Source organism: Protopterus annectens, chromosome 4.part1 (assembly GCF_019279795.1).
Source record: "Protopterus annectens isolate FY-2018-M chromosome 4.part1, PAN1.0, whole genome shotgun sequence".
Taxonomy (NCBI): domain Eukaryota; kingdom Metazoa; phylum Chordata; order Ceratodontiformes; family Protopteridae; genus Protopterus; species Protopterus annectens.
This window is the reverse complement of record NC_056734.1, coordinates 26,228,187-26,242,914: the sequence shown is the minus strand read 5'-3', so window position 1 is coordinate 26,242,914 and position 14,728 is coordinate 26,228,187.

The following is a 14,728-nucleotide window of genomic DNA, read 5'->3' as shown; positions in this document are numbered from 1 at the left end:
AGCAGATTCAATACACATACACGCACCAGTAACATGGAATACTGAATGGTAAGTAAGCTATGAATAATGCTAGACAAGGAATGCCAGCTTATGTATAGAAATGAAAAAAATAAAGACCTGTTTAATACTCAACACACAAGTATAACAGGGACAATGATGGAATAAAAAGAATTGCCAGCACCTGGCGTGCATATGTCTTGCTTGTGTATAATGCCCAAAATGTTGGCACAAAGTAGTATTGCAACAGTGCAACTACATGACAATAATGATAATGTAGAGAAAGGTAAATATATGCAATCTATATGACAACATATATGACAAAGCTAAAATAAGGAAATAAGGTGGACTAGATAGGTCCATATCAGTGAAGTCAAGCCAGCAAAGGAAAGTAGGCACACAATAAAGCTGGACAACCTTACCTACTGGGACACATTGTACATGCATGTGTTTACCACACTGGGTGGTATGGAAATCCACCAAAGCTACATTGAAGCAAATGGCAAACAAATATCACACAGGTAGACTGCATCACTCATGGCTCAAAACATGTGCAACCATTAAACAGCAATATGCATTGGTATACAAATAAGATTCAGTATCACATACACATATATGCTGTCACGCTACACACACACACACACACACACACACACACACACGCATGTGTGTGTGTGTGTGTGTGTGTGTGTGTGTGTGTGTATATATATATATATATATATATATATATATATATATATATATATATATATATATATATATATATATATATATATATATATATATATATATATATATATATATATATATATACCTAAACATATGTAGATAGATAGATAGATAGATAGATATAGACATGTATATATCACTATCCGTGAGTATGACTGAGCAAAGGACAGTCCTATGAAAACAGTACAGCACAGGAACATGAACTAATTGAATGTATACACTTCTAAAGTACAAGGTCACTTGCATCATGATCATAATAAATGCAAACACATTTACATGTATGCAAATCATTCTATTTTTCTATGGACATGCTACACTGGAAGCTTATTATAACACTACTACCATATCCTGTTGACTAAGGTCTCTAGATTAACACAGCTAACATAACAATCTTACAAAAATATTAAGTAGAAAGTTTGACACAAAGTCCTTAGCATCATCGGCCAATATTTGAATGCGCGCCTCACACATTTATGTTAAGGTTTCAGTATGCCAATAATTTTTCACAATAATTTAGTTTCATATGCAAGTAATGTGTCATGATGAAATGCTTTGCATGGCATATGTTTATTTTAAATATATGGTAAGAAGAACAAGTAGTAGTAAACTTATGAGATGAGCAATGCAACATGGTTAATGGCTGACATCATAACATCATAGAATTGGAATGCAATAAAAAACTATAGAACAATTGGACAACCATAACAATAGTGATATCATGTGACATATAAAAAATTATGTTATGTCACACATATATTACTGTTGATCAACTAATGTATCACTGTCACTACCTATGACTGTGTTATGCTTATATATGCCCTGCTCAATTCAAACACTGTAATAAGGTGGGCTATTACACAATGAACACTGACAATAATAACAGTAGACACCGCTTGTACATCATGAAAAAAGTACTAATCCATATGCACTGCTTCACTAAAGTCTACACCTACTGTCCCTATTATGTGTAAGGTGTACCTCACTTTCAACTACCTAGCCCTGACTCTATGCAAAGATGTATCTGAGTGTTCCATAGGCCTGGCAGAGGCACAAACACACAGGCATATAGGCTATACTGCTGTTACACACTCTGCAAATATCTTTGTTAGGATCTCCCCAAGCATACCCTTATGTAGGAGTATAACACAGAAATACCAATGGATGTAGCTATGTACTGGAAGCAACTGACTGTAACAATGTCATTGTAACAGTGCTGAAAACACCTGTGAGTTGCACAGACAAAGAATGACAGTGTAACCTCTGGCTACCATCTGGGTAGGTTCACAGTTGGGAACTATGCAGACAGACGACCTGCCCTGAAACTCACAGGTACACACCAATCCTGCAATTCCAGTAAAATAATATTCACACATTAATGCATAATGCTCTCTGTATGTAAGCACCCCCCCACAATTAAAAGATACTTGCGCATTTAGGGTCTACCAAGTGTGTAGGTAGGCATACTCAGTTCAGGAATTGTCCAGTTGTCCTGCGATCCCTGTGCTAATGTCAACACTAAAAAACACAAACCCTGCAGAAGTCAGTACATTAATATTCTCAGTATAACAGTTCAAAACAGTTCATGTGCCAAGAAAATATGTCTCAATAACTACATTTGTATGGCAGTTAATTATATGAGTAGAAAATAAACTACATAGTCACATAAATGTTGTGTAAGCATTTGCAGTGGTGAGTAAAACTCTACACTGATAGCTCAGTACTGAAAGTGACAACAGTCAGGTCTGAGTACAACATGTACATCACTGTCTACACCTCTAGCTTCATTTATAAGACGTATACTAACCTTCTGACTTACACAACAGTGTCCACAGCAAACAAGCATGGGCCCCACTGGGTTGCTATGACAGTGAGTACTGCAATTACCACTCAGCAGGCTGTATGCATTTACCAAATGCTGGGCAACAATTGGTGCAGAGGGCATCACATGCACATGTGCAGATACCTATAAAAGCAGATAGCACTTGCTATCCCCACATGCAATCATTACATTGCACATTCCAGACAGTGAACAACTCCAACCATGTAAGAAAAAAAAAAACAAAGCAAACAACAGTACGTTTCTGTACTTAACAAAAACAAAAACATCAAAGCATACACAGACGGACCTAAATGGGACATACAGGTATGTAACTGTTTGTAGTTACCAGCAAGTAGTAGATGTTTATGATTAGTAATGTAGATCCCCTGAAACATGCATATGTGGCAGCAGTAGGTATGTATGCACTGATGCCATGCATAAGTATTGCCATGGAGAAATTGTTGTGTAGCTGTGTGCAATGGGACATAAATGTGACATTTGTAGCTCAGCAGTACATGTCAAAAATCTGAACATGTTATCTATGGTCTGTACAGTACTGCGTTTAATGGCAGTTTTTGGGAGTAACTGCAAACACCCATATAAACTTGGATGTCACAGGGTAAGACATGCATGATAGTCACATAATGTGTAGCTTAGCATTGGCAACTGCTGTAGCAGGCTAGTATAGTAATGTATCATTTGCAGCTATGTATACCCTTGTACTATTACTGTATGCACACATGTGACAAATGTCCTTCTTATAGCAAGGCCCAACAGGTCATCCGTGAGGTGTATGGACTTACAACAGTGTGGACCTTGTGTCTGTATGGCACACACATATGGCGAGATACATGTGTGTCTGATTTATAAGCATCTGAACATGTGCATAGAGCTAGGGACATACTGCAACTGTTTGTGAAGGGCGGACATTTATATGTTGGTGCAGGTTGTTATGTGCATATTTATATGTAGGTTGTAGTGTGTGTCAAACAAGACAGCATACAGTGCTGGCATATAACATGTGTTGTTCAAACTCCGTGGGTATGATTTGTTAGGTATATAGTCTTCCAGATAGGGGGTCCTGCTAAACATATATGGGCTGAGAACACCTTCCATGCATTCTGCACAAGACTGTGCAATTTCATTACATAACTGTATCCCCTTCAACCTTTGCATAATTGATATTCCCACCATGAAAGGTGGACTGTATATGTGTCGATATGCATATCTATGTGTACACCAGTGGATGTTCATATGTACGCTCCAGCTGGATGTTGTACATGCATTGCCATCCCTGTTTTTAAAAGCCCTGTGCCCATGAACTAACACATAGGTGGTAGTCTACTCAACACCGAAGGTGTGATAAGAGACTACGGGATACAGGTGGACAGTAGTGTCCCTAATGATGATCACTGTGCCACACTAGTCATGTAAACCTAGTACAGTCCACATGTCATCAGTAAATTTGTCATCCATGGAAACAGAGATCAGTGTTCCACTCCACTCATCAGTCATAAAACCCATCATAGAGTACAATGTCCCTGTTGGTATGTACCTCAGAAGACATCCACAGCAACAGTAGACACCAGACACATACCTCACAAAGAGTATTACCGGACTCAAACAGATGCCCCATGCTGACTGTCTTACAAAACCACAGCTACACTGTGTCGCATACCGCCTACCCAGAGGCTACCCCTGCCTAACATACAAAGCTATGGCAAACCCACAGGTGTTGGACGTGCTCCATGTAAACAGATGGAGCACCAGACAAGATACACACTCTACTGATCTACACCTTGTAATGTAAAAAGCAGAACATACTCGACTGGCACATTATCATCACAGACACATACCATACTGTGGAACCAACTACCTATCAACAGCAAATGAAGGTCCTCATTAGCAGTTGCCATGAATAACCATGATGATTGCATGTGAGATAGGAAACACAACCCGGTAATCACCCCTGTGGCTCTGCATGACAGGGGCACATGAACCTACATTACATGGGTGTTGTAGTGCATGGTACCATATGTCTAGGCTTCCATAGGCCCTATGGATAACAGCCGATAAGCTGCCTAGGACACAATACACACATGCATGTACCTGTTGCATCACATGCTATGTGAGGTTGACTGTGTGATGGAGAATGTGTATGCGAATGTGTCAATGATGTGTATATGTGTGTGATAGCCTAGTGGGAATCTGTGTATACCATGGCATGTAGTGTTGTAGCTCTAATCCCATCAAAAGGTCCGTATGCTATTGCCAGGCAGGAAAAGCAGTATGGCATACATTGTGGCGTAGTCCCATGGTGTCGACTGGAGTGAGCCATTGCAGGCTAAAGCAGTACATGTATGCTTATTGATTGTTAACACTAGTGAATACAAGTCATGTATGGACTGTAGTGCTACCTGAAACTCTATGCCTCAACTGCACAGTATGGTTTATATCCACATGGCTTGGTAACACACTTTTGTTTGTCACCTGTAGTCCTCACACATTACATACTTCAAGCATGAGGTTATGTAGGTGCTGACACACAGTAATGTATGGTACACAGGTAAATGTATTCTGGGTTGCCATACCTTTGTGTCTTGTAGGTATGTCTGATATGTGTGTGGGTATGCCTGTAACATGGCCTCGGTGGTATGTGTGTCACAGGATATAAGTGCATATCTAGCAACATGTATAGTGTAGTATAGCAGTATGCCACCTATAGTGATGAATGTGCACATATGTTACTGAGGGGTTTGCTATCAACAAGTACTGTGGTGTACTGGTAGCACTGTAACCGTACTGTACATTAATTTCAATGGATCACAAATGTCTGTATACATTAGCTTCATATACATCTCCTGTGGCTAGGTGTTGCATTGTGTCACATACAGTGTGCCATGTACTGTTGTATAGTCTTACATACTGGTTTCACTTTGTGGCTGTGCAGAACATGGTTTGGTATATAGTATGTGCGAGGCACTGTCAGGCAGTTGTGGGCTTAGCAGTCATATGTGGTATTAAAAGTGTATATCTACTGACAGCCAATAGGTTGCTATATATGGCATTTCATTGATGTCTGTACATTAGAATGTTGAGTGTACCACATGACTTGCTCACAATTACTGTTTAATTGTCTTCCAGGGTTATGTCACACAACAGAAAGCCAGCCTATTCCCCTGAGGAGGAGGAAGTTATCTCAGATGCACTCATCCAACACTATAACCTTCTGTTCTCAAGAACCTGCCAGGACCAGCATGGTCACACTGCACTGTGGCAGGATGATGTCCATCGGGTGAATGATGTAGGCATGCATAACCGGACTTATGAGCAGGTACGCCATCACTGCAGTGATTTAATCAGACATGTCTGGCAGCATGCCTCCGATGTTCACAGACAACAGCTTGCCACAGGTGGTGGTGCTGCTACACATCCCCCCTCACCAGAGTGGAAGAGCTGCTCCTCAGCGTGGTGTCTCCTGGCCAACCAGTATAACACACCTGTGTCATCATGGAGGCCGGAGTCACCCAGCACAGCGATAACGAGCATGCAGGTAACATGGCATATCTGTAGACCACTGTTATCCCAAGTGTTATAATATGCATTAATCAGATGTGTACTGTGTATGCAGAATATGTGGAGCCTGGTGTCATGCAATACTGAGAATTCGGGACATTATCTGTATGCCTGTGACTGTCACCCCATGTACTACTGTATAATTGCAGACTCACAGCAGCAATGCCATAGTTGTTGACACTGACATACTGTTTCATATCCTTGCAGGTCCCTCTGGTGTGATAGCAAGACAGCAGACCCATGCTCGTGAGTGGGCTACAGTCAATATAGCATATAACATGTGCATGTCATAGGAGAGTTGTAGGCCATATACACATGTTAAACACCCACACATAGTGCATGCTCTGCATGTTCTCTGTGTGACTATACACTTCCCAGTGACATGAGTAGCTGACTCATACATATGCAACATACAGAGCATCACAAACAAGTGGGGTACACTGTAGTGGACATTGTATAGGCAGAGTTAATACACATGGACACAACATACACCACTTTGTCATATGCAGTATGTGTTAATATGATACACATGGTGTATGTAGACACCTGCTGTAAGGTCATACACCAGTATCCCATATGTCATCAACACAGCATGCATACTATACCTGGGGTTAGAGGCCTATCATGGGGTGGTGTGACACGCATCAACACACAACACAATCATGTTAGGCAATGCTCCCTATTGAGCACCTGACATGCCCATGTAACAACTATCTGTGAACTGTTAAATGTAGCCTAAGTGGTGCAGGTCAGGTACAGCAAGATAGTTGCCAGTGTGACATGCATCAGTGGCCTTGAGTGACCACATGATGCTGCCTGATGATGGCTCATGGTACTACACTACATCCAGTTACAGTACCTGCAGTACTACACATAGCATACATTATTATACACCTGACAGTTGTGCGCATCTGGCCATGGTTTGTATAACTATGAGTGATGGTGCACAGGACATTGGAAAGTGTTTCAGACTTGCAGTGCAATGTTGTGTCCATGTAGACATTGTGTACCAGGGTGAGGCCAATCATTGAACAACACGCATGCATCAACAACATGTATACTGTTATCAACAAGGGCTCTCTACACTCGCACTGCATGCTGTTGAGAAACGCACATCCTGCATGCTGACACATATGATAGGACTCTTTGGCATGTGATACTGTACTCCACCATCAACCACTAACAACTATGTTCCATATTGCTGTTGGTGTGTGTGTGTGTGTGTGTGTGTGTGTGTGTGAACTTGAATGAGTAGTGTGCATGCATGCATGTGCGCATGTGTGCATGTGTGCATGTGTGCATGTGTGCGAACATCCTGTACAGATGGTAAAGTGTGCTTCCTGTCTCCCTCTCACAGGTGCTGAGGTATTGTTGAATGGGTGCAGCAGGAAACCTGAGGTAATTGCCACAAATAGTGACCATGATGATACATGTGTAGTGGCACAGGCATGTTTGACAGGGTCTGTCTGTGGTCCACCAATCGACAGTACACAGCTTTCCACCCCATCTATGTGCACATACGTACTGCCATTACATCCCACAACACCAATGGCCTTAGGTGAGGAACAGAATACAGTAGGCATTGACCAGGAAAGTGTGGTATCTATGGCTCATGCAATCCCACACAGCAGCCATGCCCAGACACCTGGAACGGCACCACATAGGCATATTCCAAGGGTTCTCATGGGAGCACCACTGGTCGTAATGCCCCTGGCAGGTGTGCCTGCACAGGTCTCACAACCTCAGGTATGTTCCAGGCTGTGATGCAAGCACAGGCACGTATGGAACGGTACACCAGGCAGGGACTAAGGGTGCAGAGGGCTCATAACACTGCAAACAATGACAGTATCTCTGACCTTGCTGATGCCATCCGCAATTACACCAATGTTATTGGGGGAGACACTAGATGCCCTCTGTAATGTTATGTCCATGTGCCAGGACAGTGGAAGATGGCTGGGCCATCGACGCTGACGTATGCCAGTAACATCATCAGCTGGCAGTCGTCACGGAAAACACCCAAGTGCCTGCTGCTCCCGTAGTGCCAGTACCAGCCCCAGCAATGTTGTGGCTGGGCTGTCGGTAGACCATCCAAGATGACCACATGCACGTTGCTCTGGCCAGTCCCAGCAGGGACATGGGTCCAGTCAACATCCCTCTGCCTCTGATGATAGTACTCAGTCTGGCTTAGTACCCCATACTGTTCTTGTCACCCCTGCCAGGCACAGGTACTGTGTCCGTGGCCAGAGACAGTGATCTGTACAGCCTGGCAGGTACAGTCTGTGGCTGTCCCACAAACTCCCATATTTGGTGGCCACAAGGGGGTACTGTGTGCATGCAAACACACACACACACATACTACCAACATGTAGGGCTAACACATACGCACAAACACACACACATCACATCAACACTGACCCATACTGTACTGTTGTCCCTCTCTCACACACACACACACACACACACACACACACACACACACACACACACACACACACACACACACACACACACACATATGTTGATTGGATGGGTCATTGTCGGGCTCTGGAAAAACAATCACACACCCTGTGCATATGATGAAACTGTGTCACCTCCTGTCATCTGTGACATTGATGCAGGAACAGGATAACATGGTGCTGATGCACAGGGTGACCTACTAGCAGTGTAGCAATGTTAGCATGTTGTGAACGGTAAAGTGTAATGATATCCTTGTAGGTGTATCTGAGCAGGCATGTTGCATAACAGCACTGATTATCAATTTAGTATTGTTTACACCAGTGTTAATTCCAAACATGGATTGTCCACACATGTGCCAGTTGGCTGATTTGTGTGGTACTGGCAGCATGTTTCGGTGAGTGGATGTTACGTGTGATGTGTGCAGTACAGATTTCAAGGTTTACATTTGTGAACATGGTGGAGGTGCATTGTTTGCATGTATGTACATGGTGGGCACATGGGAAGGGTGACATGCCCTGTATTACACAGTGTTAATACTTAATATTTCCTATTGTTGTCCAATATGCATGTCACTACACATATGTCACAACTTGGGTACGCATGTGTGTATGACATGGTATGACACTATGTTGTGGGTGATACTGTTGATATTGGTCATTGGTTAGCATTCTGATAGTGTACATAACTTCAACAGCCTGATTTTAACCAATAGTTAGATGATGTCTTGACAACTGACACACAGCTGTAGGATACACAGTAGCATTAGAATCATTCTGGTTTTGTACTATACCAGTTACTAGTGGTAATGACCACCACACATTCCCGTGACCACTCCTGTTTGCCATGTGTCCATCCTAGATACACGCAGACACACGAGGGATATGTACATCCACATCTGGTGATGCATACAGTGGCCTACAAAGCATTCCCAGGATTAGACACCTATCTTCCATGAGGGTATCATACAGACACATACCTGTTGACAAACACATGTTGTGAAGCTATGATCCAACAACAGCATACTCATCCACATTTGCTACGCATAGTATCCTGATTGTACCACATTGGTAGTAGCACACAATGTGTAGCAGGGGTACCAATGTGTACATAAAAAAACAACAAAAAAACAAAAAACAGTCTTAAAAAAGACTATACGATGAGAAAAAACAATGATTCCAGTTGGAAAATTTATTACTGAAACATGTCTTAACATCTCGGCCACCACAGCCTTCAATGAGCACACAATTCATGGTAAAGATACATTCCCTTATATACAGAGTGTAAATAACTTAATTAATAATAAATCAATTAAATAATTAAGTATTAAAGAAACTGCACTCTCTGTTAAATAAAAACCCATACCACAGATAGAAAAATATAATATAAATATAACACACAATATCCAACCTATTATATCAAATATTTCCAATTAATCTCCATATTTAAACCAAAAGGTGATAATGTATTATATTTCAATATAAAAATAGATTCTTTATATAATAACATATTTTTTAACAATCTATGATTTCCTTTTTTAATAAATATCTGTTCTAAAACAGTAGCTTGTAACAAATCAACATTCTGGTTATGGGTTTGTAAAAAATGTAAAGCCACAGAATTATCTGTGGCACCCCTCTTAATATCACAAATATGTTCCTGTAATCTAAGTTTAAATTTCCTCTTAGTCTCTCCAATATAAAATAAATTACAAGGGCATTTAAGGCAATAAATAACTCCCTCTGAGTGACAAGAAAATTGTTTATTAGGTGTAAACCAATGTGTACAGACAGCCACATGTGATTTCATCTGTCCTTTGATATCCACATCCCCAAGGCTATGCTGATGTCCCTCGGTGTATCACATAAGTAATAAGGTGTCTGTATGCATATACATGGGTTTGTTGTATACCTACCATGAATGGCCATTATTGACAGACTGTGTTGTGTTTGGGCATGTCTGTCATATGCCACAGGCATGCACCCACACTCACACTATTGTATAACAACTGTCATGTGTGTGTGTGACACAGATGACCTAGGGCACAGCTCACTACAGTGGCTGGACCTGTCACATACATACATACATATGAGAGCTACGGTCCAAGAAGCAGCAGCAAAAAATGTCAATGGTGACAGATGTAGTTGTGTTGACAGCAGGCTTCACACCTATGACGTGAATGAGGTCACATGTACATGTGTCTTGTCCACACAGTTACCAATTTAGGTCACATGTACATATATGTATTTCCCACATAGATACCAGCAGTGTGCAATGCACATACTGTTGTTTTACTGATATGTCATACAGTAGTAGTAGTAGCAAAACACACAACACTTTGCTCAACAGTGTCACACACACACACTCAACAATTGCAGGATTCAAAACCCTACCTACCTATGTCATGGTACTAGACACATATGCATTATCACTATGCGCCATATGCTTTACTGGGTGTTTTCATTTCCACTGCTGTTTTTGTGGGATACTGACATCATCAAACCAGCAAAAGGGGTATTCACCTCTTTCAATGTGTTTTCACATTCTCAAACAAGACCACTCCTCTCATAGGATTCCACACACACATTTACACTCAGCATTTGTAGGATTCAAACCCCTAACTATGTCATGATGCTAGTAAGATACACATTACCACAATGCACTATATTCTTTACTGGGTGTTTTAATCTCCATTGCTGTATTTGTGGGATACTGACATCATCATACTTGGCAAAGAGGTATTCACCACTCCTAATGTGTTTCCACAGTCTCCAAAAAGGCCACTCTTGTCAAAGGCAATCCCACACACACAAATTCACACTCAGCATTTGCAGGATTCAAACCCCTACCTAATTATGTTTTTATACTAGTGAATTAACACGATGAACTATTTGCATTTTTGGGCACATTCATTTCCAATGCTCTATTTGTAGGATGCTGACATCATCACACTTGGCAAAGAGGTATTCACCACTCCTAATGTGTTTCCACAGTTGCCAAAAAGGCCACTCCTCTCAAAGACAATCTTACACACACACACACACACACACACTCAACATTTGCACAATTCAAACCCCTACCTAGCTATGCTATGACACTAGTGAGATACGCATTAACACGACATGCTATTTGTTTTCCTGGGTGCATTTATTTCCAAAGCTCTATTTGTAGAATGCTGACATCATCACACTTGGCAAAGAGGTATTCACCACTCCTAATGTGTTTCCACAGTCTCCAAAAAGGCCACTCCTCTCAAAGGCAATCTCACACACACACATTCAAACCCCTATCTCGCTATGTTATGACACTAGTGAGATACACATTAACACAATGCGCTATTTGCTTTATTGGGAGCATTCATTTCCAAAGTTATATTTGTAGAATGCTGATATCATCACACTTGGCAAAGAGGTATTCACCACTCCTAATGTGTTTCCACAGTCTCCAAAAAGGCCACTCCTCTCAAAGGCAATCTTACACACACACACATTCACCATTTGCAGGATTCAAACCCCTACCTAACTATGTTATGACACTAATGAGATGCACATTAATACGACACGCTATTTGCTTTACTGGGAGCATTCATTTCCAAAGCTCTGTTTGTAGGATGCTGACATCATCACACTTGGCAAAGAGGTATTCACCACTCCTAATGTGTTTCCACAGTCTCCAAAAAGGCCACTTCTCTCAAAGCCGATCTCACACACACATACATACTCAGCAATTGCAGGATTCAAACACCTACCTAACTATGTTATGATACTAGTGAGATACACATTAACACAACGCACTATATGCTTTACTGTGTGGCTTTTATTCACATGCTATATTTGTAGGTTGTTGACATCATCAGACTGGACATGGTAATGTGTGTGCACTTAGTGTTATGCAATCCCAGGAATGAACTTTGTGGGTCAGCAGGTGTGAACATCTTAAACAGGAATACACAGTTCATATCTTGACTGATCTTTCTGTGGACAAATTACCATTCCTACATATGACCATACATATTCATGCACGGATTGTAGGTTTTGTGGATACAACATGTGTCTGTGTTGTTGGTAAAGGGCTATTCAAAGTTTATGTGGGACCTGTGTTGCTCCTGTCAGTGATGTATGTCCTGGGTGGCTGCCTTGCAAGATATCTAGAAGGTTTGGGGAACATGATGTGCTCATTAACATACCACAGACGTTTGGCTTGTGTGTTTGTCGGTTTACAATATCTTTGTTCCTGACTGCAATCATGATGGACTCCATGGACTAGCATTTCGGACTTTGTAGGCTTATAGGAATATAGTTCCCATGGTGTGTTGTGCACCAACACTTGTGGAGTGTACCACATGTTGCTGTAACACATTCAGTGGTGTAAGATCCTGTAGAGAGTGTGAGGCTCAACAGACTGTTTGGGTGCTGTGTCTGTTTGTCCTGTTGTTCACTTATGACACATATGGGGAAACAATGTTATCCACATGATGGGATTCATTTGGCATTAGGAGGACCAGTTTACACATTCTACATGTGATATCTCCTGGTATGATGTTAGGGCCTTTTGTCACTGGGAGGTGGGTATGTATGTATGGGCCTGTCTGACAGGATGTTGACATTCTCAGTCAGGTACAGTTGACCTTGACTCAGGACATATATGACTGTACATCGATATTTCTGACATAGCTGAAGGAGTTGTAATGTTTCTGTCTGTACTCCTTTGCAGATTATCTTTCCACAGCAACAACAAACCTGAACACTAAGCCCCTGTTATACTCTTTTACACACTTGACACACTACTGATCCTTTGTGATCAGTCGACAGTGTATGTCATCATTATATCCTGGCATGTCCAAAGGTCAGTTTCCTGTATACTCTCCAGTCCAGCTGGTGCATATTGGAATTATGACGCATTGTTACAACTGCCTTATGTACACAGGGAACACTGTCCTCCTACCAACAAACTCAGATATATGTGAGAGGTGCAACTGTATAGACAGACAGGAGGCTGAGCTCCCCCAAGCCATGACTGGCACAGTCTATTGGGTGGTGAAGGTAACCACACACACCACAAATACAGTCACACATGGACCTATGACAACAGCAAACCATATACATTGTCACACAAAGACATACTTGGAGCATCTAAATATACTCTGCCTAAGCAGCAGAGACATCCAAAGCAGACACACAAACAACTGCTAACACGCAACCATAAACACATATCACATAGTTCACAAAATCATTGTGCCACACAGTCACTGCCCTTAGGCCTACACAACACACCTCATACCCTTGTATTAGGTGACTGTAATTGTCGGTCACACTGACATCCCACTCACCAGGCTGAACAAGGTGAAGGTCACTTTGTGCTGTGTGTCGGGTGCCAGGATATGCCACATGACACATGCACTGTTGTCAGTCCACTGCAAGTACAAATATGGCTCCATCATTGAGCATTCCGGTGTGTAAACCCTCAGACATTCCTCCCTGGACTACATGACAAGAGACATAGAGGAGCTCTCTGATCATGTAGCCAAAGCCAGCATGACCCTGACCTTGTGTAGCATATTACCCTCACCAAGTACTATGTCACAGTATACAGATGAAATGATCACTTTTAACAGTTGCCTAACATATTGTTATCATTCACAGGGGATCCAGTGTCTGTCAGCCTGGGATTACATGCTCAACATGCCACGTACATTCGCTATGGACGCCATGCACCTGTCACCCCTAGGCTTTCACAGACTGCTTTAGGCTTTTGACACACACATAGTGGCTGTTTGAAGCGAGGGTCAGAAGACATAACCACAGCCATAGACGTTACAGGGTACAGGAAACGGAGAGTGATGGTGCTCAACAACTGATGTCTAACCCTCAGAATGCATGCACTCAGGACTCACATCAGTATGGAATCTGTTGATATATGTGCAGTAACAAGCACCTGGATCAGGCTTACAAAAGCACAGCAGCACTAACAGGTTTTACATCATACCATGGTTTTCAGATAAAAGACTCAGATCGGACAACAACAATAGGGGGTTATCCATATACATCATTCATACACACACCTCCAGGTTGGTAGAAGTGCACAAAGCATTGGGGAATGTACATGTGCAACTGAGAGTGGGCAAAACTGCATTTCAGTTTGTAGACTGTTACA